The sequence below is a fragment of the Myotis myotis genome, unplaced genomic scaffold (genome assembly GCF_014108235.1).
Source record: "Myotis myotis isolate mMyoMyo1 unplaced genomic scaffold, mMyoMyo1.p scaffold_m19_p_4, whole genome shotgun sequence".
In the NCBI taxonomy this organism is placed as follows: Eukaryota; Metazoa; Chordata; class Mammalia; order Chiroptera; family Vespertilionidae; genus Myotis; species Myotis myotis.
This window is the reverse complement of record NW_023416346.1, coordinates 63,041,976-63,053,205: the sequence shown is the minus strand read 5'-3', so window position 1 is coordinate 63,053,205 and position 11,230 is coordinate 63,041,976. Positions and strand designations below refer to the sequence as shown.

The 11,230-nt window shown below is 39.0% G+C and overlaps 1 pseudogene; it reads right to left on the bottom strand.

Moving 5' to 3' along the window:
* Window positions 1-1,765: 1,765 nt before the first annotated feature.
* LOC118653431 lies at window positions 1,766-8,305 on the bottom strand (annotated as a pseudogene).
* Window positions 8,306-11,230: the final 2,925 nt, after the last annotated feature.

Genomic DNA, 11,230 nt, shown 5'->3' with positions numbered 1-11,230 from the left:
TCTTTTCATGTGTCATTCATCTGTGAGATGGCTAAAGTGGGCTTTTAAAAAAAAACAATGCTATTGATTTTGGAGGGAGACAGAGAAAGGGAGGAAAAAGAAAGAGAGAGAGAGAGAGAGAGAGAGAGAGAGAGAGAGAGAGAGAGAGAGAGAGAGAGAGATTGTTCCACTTATTTATGCATTCATTGGTTGATTCTTGTTTGTTCCCTGACTGGGGATCAAACCCTAAACCAGGGCCTAGAGCAGGCTTCTTCATGTAGCAGACACAGGCTTCCCAGAGAGCAAGAGCAGAAGAAGTTGCAAGGCTTCTGGAGGCCTAGGCTCAGAATTCACACACTCTGACATCTCTAATATTCTAGTGATGAGAGAAGTTGCAAGACCAACTCATATTCACAGGATAGGGAAATAGACTCCACTTTTTATTAGGAAGACCTAAAAAAATGCCCGTTTCAATCTAACACAAGTACCTGCCTTATTGTACTTAAACCTCAGAGGTAATAAACCAAAGTCAGACCAGGCAGGAGCTGATAAACTATATTAAGAAATGTGAACTTGACCCTGAGGGGAAAGGGAAAACATTGGAATGTTTTGAGTAGGAAATTTATATGATGAAATGTATGTACTAGAAATACCGGAACCTCTCCCGCTGCAACCAGGCCGCCCTGTGCACAGGTACCTCCTCTCCCGGGGAGCGGACAGGGGGGCGGCCAACGACGACGGCGACCTGCCCGCCGACCTCATCGACCCCGAAGCCAAGGACTTGGTGGAGCTCTTCCAGGGCCCCGGGCTGGGCTGAGCCGGCCGCTCCGCGACCATCCACGCGCGCCATATCCACGCGCGCCATATCCACGCGCGCCATATCCACGCGCCCCATCCACGTGCGCCCGCCCTTGCGCGCACCTCCCGCCCGCGGGGCCAGCCAGGCCCCCGCTCCTGGGACACCCCCCGCCCCGCGCCCCTGGCCGCCTCCTCTCCGGTGCCTTTTGTATGGTGACACTTTGTACTTTTTCAATAAACATGAGCTGAGCCAAAAAAAAAAAAAAAAAAAAAATACCACATTGACTGAAGACTAGAGAATGAATTAGAAGAGATTAAAGAAGCGCAAGTATGAAAGCAGTAGCACAGTTTGGAATTTTCTTGTTATGATTCAAGCGAAAGGTGACTTGGATTCAGTGTAGTGACTGTGAGAATGGAGGGCGATGCACAAAATTGGAAAGCTATTCGGGAGATAGAAACCGTTAGGATTCAATGAACATGAGTAAGTAAATCAAAGGGTAATAATGGAAGTTAAAATATTAATTTGGGGTTACAACTTGAGCTTGTTTGCATCTTGATTTATTTCGGACCCTATACTCATATTTGAACTGTACAGGTGGTTTCCTATTATTAAGAAACATTGCCTTGTTCAATTACAACATTTGTATCATTGCACAGTGACGGGGTCACTAATGTAGTGGGTGCTTAAAATAAAATCTTATAGCATAATATGGGTAATGTATAGCTTCTTGCTCATGTAGAAGCACAAAACAGGTATGTACTCTACTTGTTAGTATTTTCAATTAAATAGAACATTCAGGGTTTCATTAATGAGCCAACAACTAGAATTCTTCTAAAGTTTCAACTTCTCAATAAGTTAACAATATTCATCAACACAATTCAATGGTTCTGGTGCACCTATTTTCCACGGCTGTTACAATTAACATTCTGCATCCTGTTAACCTCCTGATGAAGTATATTTAGGCTCCACAACCAAGACAATGCAATTTCATTTGGAGTCACTAATTTCATCGTTTTTAGTAGTTGTAGTGTGGCGTTCTGCATAATGGTTTCTGCCAGTTCTCTTACAAGGTTTTCTGCCGTACTATAGTTTCAGAAGATAACACCAATTTATTCTGAAACCAGAGGATGACATTTTACTCTCCTCAAGGTCTTTTTCTCCCTCTTCTGTGCTTCATCTTTGCCCAAGGGAAAAACATGCATAAATGAAAGCAACTTCCACACATTAGGTATTTATTGAACAGCCCTACCTTCTGTCAGAGCATTTAGCTAAGATGTAAATCTAAGAGCAAGGTGAATACTGTATTTTGTTATGCAGTCGCCATCTAATTTCCACATAGACAGTTTTCAAGTCTAAGTAATATTCATATCACCTTTGCTTTTATTCACATTTATCATTATAAAAGGGAAGTAGGGGTTTGAAGATGTTGGTTTCAGGGAGGGAGGAGGTGTTGTGAAGCCTTATTATCTTTATATGTGCTAATATATCACTTTCCTCCATCCGAAATGTAAAAAAAATACAAAAGTAATGTCTCCTAAAGTTGAGTGGAGACTAAAGTTTCACCTTCAAACAATAATTTTATCTCATCCTAAACTTGAAATAAATCTTAGTAATGCCCTGAGTCCCTCCGACAAATTAGCTCACATTACAAAGCCAGCTAAATATAAAACAGCTGTGTGCACATCATTCTGCTTGATTGTACATTTCAGTCCGTAATATGAGTAGCCTTGTATGCATACTGAGTAATCCATACCCAGAGGGTTGTTTGGATGGTAGCTGATAGATTTATATTCTATTGATTGAGAAAGTTTGAGAAAAGTAGCTCCCCAAACTACAGTAATGAGAAACAACCATAATGTTGTACATCAATGATTATTTAGCTACAAAAGAAATATGACTTCCCAGACCTGATTTACCCTGGTACTAAAATGTATGTTTATTTCAAATGGACAAATTAAGGTTTTAGGATAAGGCTGCAAATTATTTCTTTGAGGATCAGAGGGAAATATTTCTGAATGCAACTTTATTTTTAAAATAAACTGGTATTTCTGGGCTGCCATCTTGATCTCTGTGGAATGGAAAGTTTGGAAGTCTATTGTACTTGATTTTAGCCCTTGATGTTTTTTTATTATTTTTATTTTTTTCTGTTCAGGAAACATTTTATTGTTGCTCTAAGTTTAAGAATTTTTACTGACAGAAAAATCAACACTTCCAGAAAACCTCCCACATAACTTTGCTCAGATTCTGAATCTTGGTTTCTGCAGACATAGCAACATATTTCTCCCCAATACGGACAATCATTCCACCCATGATTGACCAATCTTTTCTTCTGTTGTTGATAATTCTCACCCAAGGTTATTTTTCTCCCCCTTGATTTTTAGAGAGAGTGGAAGGGAGGGGGAGAGACAGAGCAAGAGAAACATCAATGTGTATCAATTGGTTGCCTCCTGCACACACCCTGACCAGGACTGTGGATCAGGCCTGCAACTGAGGTACATGCCCTTGACCGGGAATTGACCCTGGGACCCTTCAGTCCATGGGCCAACTCTCTATACACTGAGTCAAACCAGCCAGGGCTGACTGGTCACTCTTAACTTCCAATTGCAATATTTGGCTTTTATTAGAAAGCTATCAGGACCATTTTTAATTCAGAGAGAGTGGCTTCATCTAAAGGAGATGCAGTGGTCACTGCGCATGGGCCTTCGCCCACAGTAGACACTCATCGTGGTAGGAAAGGCAGAAATGACGCAGGGGGTATTGGTTCGGTGGCCATTTTCAGCAAACAAATTGACCATTGATCAGGTTGGACGTGAGGGGAGAAGAGCTCTCACAGTCATGCCATTCAGGCTTTGCACTTTAACGGAATGTTTTGCAAAGGGATTAAAAATCAAGCAACCATTTTGGATTCCTTCAAGATTCGTGCTACTCTCAGCAATTCTTTTTCTACTTGTTCCAGTTTATTCTGTTTAGATGCAACAGAATAAAGAGCAGTGGCATAGTGACGTTTGATACCATGTACCTGAACAGGTGGCCACACAAGCTTGGCAAACGGCCTGGCTATAGATGTGCTGAGGCATCGCACCTGCTGGGATAGCCCAAAACTGCTGGGGAGGTGATCTCCTCCCGCGGGCTGTAGGTCAAACCTGAGTTAGCAGAGAGTAGCCCTTGATTTTAGCAGTCACATCACACTTAAGTAGCAGGTTGTGAGAGGGGCTGTTTATTTATAGAGCTCGGTAATTTTGACTTTTCAACCTAGCATCTATCATAGTGTTTGGTATAGAGTAGGAGATCAAGAATTACTCATTTTATTGATCAAGCAATCCATCAATATCAGAAGATACTGGGATTTACAAAACACACAATGCCTTTGAGGAATGGTTACACCTAGCAGAAGAATTCTGCAGGTGAAGCACTGGGTAGTTAAACAAACAAAACAAATTGAAAATCAAGGCAAGACAGTGCTTTAGTAGTTAGAGCAGTGGTTCTCAACCTTTCTAATGCCACGACCCTTTAATACAGTTCCCCATGTTGTGGTGACCCCCAATTTCATCGTTACAAATTGAACATAATTAAAGCATAGTGATTAATCACAAAAACAATATGTAATTATATATGTGTTTTCCGATGGTCTTAGGCGACCCCTGTGAAAGGGTTGTTCGACCCCCAAAAGGGTCGTGACCCACAGGTTGAGAACTGCTGAGTTAGAGGATTATAATATAACTAGAGGCCTGGTGCACAAATTTGTGCACAGGTGAGGTTCCTTTGGCCTGGCGGGCAATGGAGCCCATCAGGGCTGACTGGGGGGAAGAACCGTGGAAGGTTGGCCAGGCACCGGAAGTTGGCTGTGGGGGCGCACTGACCACCAAGGGGAAGCTCCTGCATTGAGCATCTGCCCCTGGTGGTTAGTGCATGCCATAGCAACCGGTCGACCAGTAGTAATGGCCGCTTAGGTTTTTATATAGAGAGATATAGATAGTTATATAGGGCAAGTAACCTCTTTGTGCTTCAGTTTCTTCATCTGTGAAATAGAGCTGTTAATACATGAAAGGCACTTAGAATAATATTTGACATAAGTAAGCATTACATTGATATCAGTTATTATTATTATGATGATGATGCATAAATATCTCATTCTAAACTCTTGTATTAACCAGAATCTGATCAGGAAGACAGAAACAACTCAGTACTTAAAACACAGGGGATTTAATGCAGAAAAGTGTTGCACAGGTTATGGAAAGTCTCTGAGAGGACAAAAGGGAATGGGTAAGCAATTGGGAGTTTAGCAAAAGCAGGGATTTGCAACAGTGCTGCAGTAGAAGGCCAACGGGAGGAGCAGATGTGACCAGAGGCAGAACCACAGTTCAGGGCCACTAAGAGGAGCCTGGAACCATGGCAGGTTTCTGCAACTGGAGCTGGAGCCACAACGCCAAGAAGGAGGGAAACAATATTTTGGCTTCACTTTCCTATCCTCCGATATCTTACCAGTGGCTTTCATTGCTCAAACCCATGTAAAAGCTATTTGACAAAAGAACCTTAGAAATGCCACCTGTAGGGGTCACCCCTGGCAATACAGAGCAGAGCAGGGAAGTGTAAGGAATGGATTTGAGAGCCAATGGATCAAGGACTTGTGCAATCCCACGTTTCTTGTTCCCTTGACTTACTGCTTTACAAATCATCTTTCTCACGAGACTATAAATATCTTTGGCAATAGAGCCAGAGTATCATACCTTTTTGTATTTCTGACCTCCTTCCCCTGTCAATACTATGCTTGCACATTGTAGGTGTTGTTCCGTTGTAAGGATTGGCAGAAACAGATCTGAATCTCTTGACTTTCAGTACAATTAAATTTTCCCTTATGTAAACAGAGGATATTAATCGATCATGTCTGCCTTTCTCAGGTAAAGCATGCTTTTTTACTACGATGCAGAGGTGACTGCACGCTACCATAAGTGCATATCTGCGCTAAGAATGAGCACGATATGCAGACTGGCTGCCTGAAGCCCCTTGCTTAGAAACCCCACTTATTTATTGATCTCCCCAATTTACTCCAGGAAGCGAAAGGCTCCTTTACTTCGGAAATAAAGCCAATGAATGTCATAATTGATATGTTCAAGGCAGAAATTCAATGCCATAGCTTTCACACCTTCTTTACAATCAACAGTAAAATAATAATAATAATAATAATAATAATAATAATAATAACTTTATATAGTGACTCAGCACACAGCTATACATACAACTGAAACAAAAGTTTGAAAATGTACAATATACTCTATTCTAAATTTTTTAAATGCTGGTCAAACTCATTAAATTGATTTCAGAACCCACCAATAGGTTGCAATCCATAACTTGCAAAGTACGAGTTTAATAGGATTATACCCTTGTCAAAGCTTGGAAGTCTATGTCATCATAGACTTCCAGGTCCCCAGCCTCTCCATTGGTAGGGATAATAAAAGGGGCCAGAGCTTCTTCCATCTTCAGATGGAACCTGAAGAGCTAGCACACCAAGGCCCAGAGTCAGGACAACAGCTCCTCCCCTCCCCACCATCTGCCCCAAACAGCAGCTCTAAGCAGAGGGAAGAAAACACTGAAAATAACACTTAGTTATGTTTGAGACATTACATTTCTTAGGGTCTAAATCACTTTAACCAGTCTCTGTGGATCCTAAAATTTTATTTTTGTGATAAACACAACAAAGCACAGTTTGGGCTAGATTGGAGACGCATTCTTTATTCTGTCAGATCCTGGAACACAAAATGAAGGGACTAACTAGAAGTCATAAGGGAAAATGAGCTCAATACAAGGTGGCAACGTATTATTATGGAAAATCAACAAAGCATCTATTATGGTGAAATTAGGAATTCTTCCTTTGTGACTATCACCTCAGTTTCCTGGTGCTTCAAAGAAAAACCCCCATGTTTAAGTTCTGTTTTCTCACAAACTTTAGGATTTCTATCAAGCTGTCTGAAAACAAAATATTGTTGTTCCTTAAACACAGCTGGCAGGTTTGTGAGTGTTGTACACAATTGGCCATATGTCAAACAATACATAGAGTATAACACATCAGCATCATATATGGCTTTAAAATAGGATACTTAAATAAATGAAGAATCTAGCAATAGTCAGGAATATGAATGTAACTGCATAATCTTTTGGAAACTACCTCATGAATTCTCGGGGAAATTTTGTAATGGATTTTTAGTGCTGGAGCACACGTACCCACTCCTTATTGCCACCCCAGTCCACAGAATAAATATAGTCATTCTAACCACAGTGTTGGGATGAGCTACAATTCACAGTAGACAAATTCATCCCATTGGCACATGCTTACTACTTCAGCGACCTTTACATGAGTATAAAAGTTGACATACCATCTTTCAAGACAAAGTCAACTCCTGAAATAGTTATGCTTATGGAAAGAATGGATAGAGGGCATGTAGATGATCTTTAAAGATCATTTATTTCTAGCTTTGTGATACAATTAAAAGATATGTAAAAAATAAAATGCATAGCCATAGGTAGCAGCACTACATAGCTTGAGGTCTGGAGTTTGGTTCTAATTCTGGCTCTATCATTCAATCACGAACCTTTTGGAAGTTACTTAACTTCTCCGACCCTCGTTTTCCTCTATCAGTAATAATACAGTATAACTACAGAGCTATTGCAAAGATTAGATGAGATTGTATTTGGAACAGGGCATAATTCAGTGCCTAGAACATGGAAAGTACCAATAGATAGTGTCAACAGTAATAAATCTATGTGCTGTAATTAGGATGATGATCACGAATTCATGTCTCCTAACTGGGCCTTGAGCTTTTTGTCCCATCGCATGAATGTTGGTAGCCTGAGATTCTGCATCTAGATGAGGCAGTGGCATATTAATAAGAATCAAGTGTATACGCAGGTTTATATAGGATCGAGATGCCACTGTATCATTCATAGAAATTCATCCTGAAAATCTCACCTTCACCAAATAGCTACTCCCATTTTTGAGAGTAGCTTCATGGTGCAGCTGAATGACAAAGGAATGGTACATGCACTTTATTCTCTATTCATCCTTACTTGATGGGCTCAGTTCTCCAGTGCCACTCTGTGTGTACCCTGTCACATCAGGAGCCATGGAGCATGAGGACACGGCTCCTGTGGGGAAAGGCCAGTGGCGATAATGCTGAAGTGCCATATGTGAAGATGATATAAAATCAAATTTAGGAAGAACAAAGCAAACTGTGATTGTCACCTCACGCAGTGCAGTAAATGAAAACACCATTAAAATCTATAAATTAGTCCCTAAACTCCCACACTATGCAGATTAAATAAATTTCCTTACCGAGAGAGCAAATCCAAGTTTGTTGACCCAAACACAGAAGTGTGCTTCTAGATCCTTGATCCTTACAGCAGTTCAATGTTAGAGGGAATGGCACTTGAATAACGATTCTTCAGAGGCGGATAGCTAAATGATATATCCACTACTCTATGTGCTTCTACATACAAGCAAATGGAAATAACCTGGAAGTAGCGACAAAGCATCTTATCTGCAAATCACTTACAGTAGTTTTGAGAACAAAGAAACATTCCTGTATCTTGACAAGGAAAAGTCTCCACCATACACAGAGCTGTGACAGGACATTCCATCTCTGTTTTGTGTGCAGTTATCAGAGGGAAATGTTGAAGCCACATGATTTCCTCACATTTCACTTGCATTGTAGTGTTTCTTAATATAGAATCAATCTTGCTGATATTTATTGCAAAATTCCTTTGCTTTGAGTAAACAGAAGGTCATTTGAAGGGCCTAAACATTATATTTTAAGTTGCTTTCACAATATCTTGAGTTTGGGCATAACTTAAACTTTGCTATGAATGGAAATGATTTATATTTTCTACATTAGTACCCAAAGCACAGTTCTCTATATGTTCAATGGCTGAAAAGTAAATAGGAAATTACAAGGTTTAGCAAATAGATTCATGCTGAAAATAACTATTCCTAAAAATCATTAAATTTCTCAATAGCATCCCTAAAATAGACATCACAACTGTACTGGTAATATAACACATATGGAAAAAACAATATCGTTGTGATGATAAACAATAAATTGTTTGACAATTTATTAAGTGGTAAACTCTACTATGTAAATTAATGTGAGTCATCTGCTTATTAAATATTTGTATAATTCATTTCAGATTTTAATATTTATGTTTTATAATTAACAAGGTATTAATTATTCTTATACAATATATAAGTAGACCAGATATAATTTTTTTAAAAAAATAAGATAATTGCCATAGCTGGTGCCTCAGTGGATAGAGCATCAGCCTGTGAACTGAAGGGTCCTGGGTTTGATTCCAGTCAAGGGCACCTGCCTGGGTTGCCGGTTCAGCCTCCCAGTAGGGTTTGTGCAGGAGGCAGCCGATCAATGATTCTCTCTCATCACTGATATTTCTATCTCTCTTTTCCCTCTCCCTCTCTGAAATCAATAAAAATATATATTTAAAAAATTAGGATAATTATCTTGCCCCAGTTCACATTGATTTTGTAAAGTTATTTTCTTTGAGTGTTTCTAAAACTCACTCATGGCCCTTTATCCTCCCAATCTCATTTCAAAAATTAGAAGTTTTCTTCCTTAGTGCATATGCTCTTACCATGCCCTACTACATTTTGCCTTAATGCTTATCTCTGGTTTAATATGAGAATTATATTTACCATTGATAGTGTAATTCAGTATCTGTGACAATACCATCTGTTAGAATTTGAATTGAAACTCTAATTTACTTCTATTATACTGAAATGAACACCTGTCCATTAGGTTCTAGACTTGAGACCAGGGATTCATTCTGAATCATCATTGCACAGCTCTCCAATGATAGCAAACAGACCATGTTTATTGGAAAAACTAATGGCAAGCCCCCATTACCAATTCCCCAATGTGATCAACTCCCTTTTAAAATGGATAGCTAATTTTTTCATCTTGTAATGTAACCAAAGTGATTATTTTTCGAGAAATTTGAAGGATACTAAAATTATTGAGTTTGATGAGCTGCCATTGGAAATTGAGGCCAAATTATTTTAAAACATAGATTGGGGAAAGCGCAATTCTTTCTGGACACCTTCATTCCCTACGCATGTGTCTGCCTGGGCTGCCCTTAAAATGCAGGTCAGGGAACTGAGTATCAGTTACCTTTCCAGGCTTTGTCAAGCATTACATCACCTACACCAGTGGTTGGCAAATTGTGGCTCGCAAACCACATGCGGCTCTTTGGCCCCTTGAGTGTGGCTCTTCCTAAGCCTTAGGAGTACCCTAATGAAGTTAATAACAATGTACCTACCTATATAGTTTAAGTTTAAAAATTTTGGCTCTCCAAAGAAATTTCAACCGTTGTACTATTGATATTTGGCTCTGTTGCCTAATGAGTTTGCCGACCACTGAGTCCTACAGCAACTGGGCCCTTGGATACTAGTAAGAAATCTCATTCCTCACCCTCCCTGGACCAGGGACTCTACATTTGCAAATGTTAACGCCCCAACTATCAAGTGTTTAATTCTGTTCCTTCAATCAGTAGTTTACCCATTTCTCATTCCCTAAGAAAGAGGAAGAGACTTCCTTCTCCAGCAAGCCTTTATTATACCCTCTGACCAAGTAATTACTGCCAGTTTCTTCAACCTTCCAGGTGACAATTCCGACATAGAATGGGACAATATATTTATTTAAACAGTAAAACTCAAGTATTAACTCATATTTTGTACAAGGTATTTTATTTTTAAAATTCTGGTCATACAATTTTTCAAGGTAATTTGGGACATATGACTTCCTTCTAATAACATGGTAGCTCAGTATCAGTGCTCATAAACTATTTCAAAAGAAAAAAAAATTCAAGCAAGTTCTACTTGAGATTAGAAAGGGGAAATTTGTGTAAAATAAAAATGTGAAGTTAAGTCTGTTCCTAAAAACAGACTTTAAGGTTTGAAGATGGTAGTACTTTAAAGCTTAACCTTCAAAATTCTTCCATCTGCTAGATTAAAAAAAAAAAAAGCTTAAAGAAAAATAACCTGAAAGAAGTAGCACTTTTTTGCCAAGATCATTTGCGTTTTTTTTTAAATATCAAAATAATTAAAATGTTTTTTTTCTGTTCCACAGGATGCTTATTTTGACATAACAATATTTTGTGGTTTGGAATCATTTACTTAAAAAAAAAACAGTCACTTTTTAAAATACCATATTTTTCTGATAATTAATTTAGTTCAGTTTTTTGTAATGCTGATGATTAAGAACAAATGGAAAGATTAGGGACTAAGAAGTCTATTTTGAATCTTACATAACTAACTTTTAATTGATGCTTCAAGCAAGTTGGACATGGAATTTGGTCTTTTAAACCCCACTTAAAACTCACTTAAAATTTTTTTCTGCATCCTCCTTTTGGTTTTCCTTTCTCTAAAAACAAAAACAAAAACAAAAAACA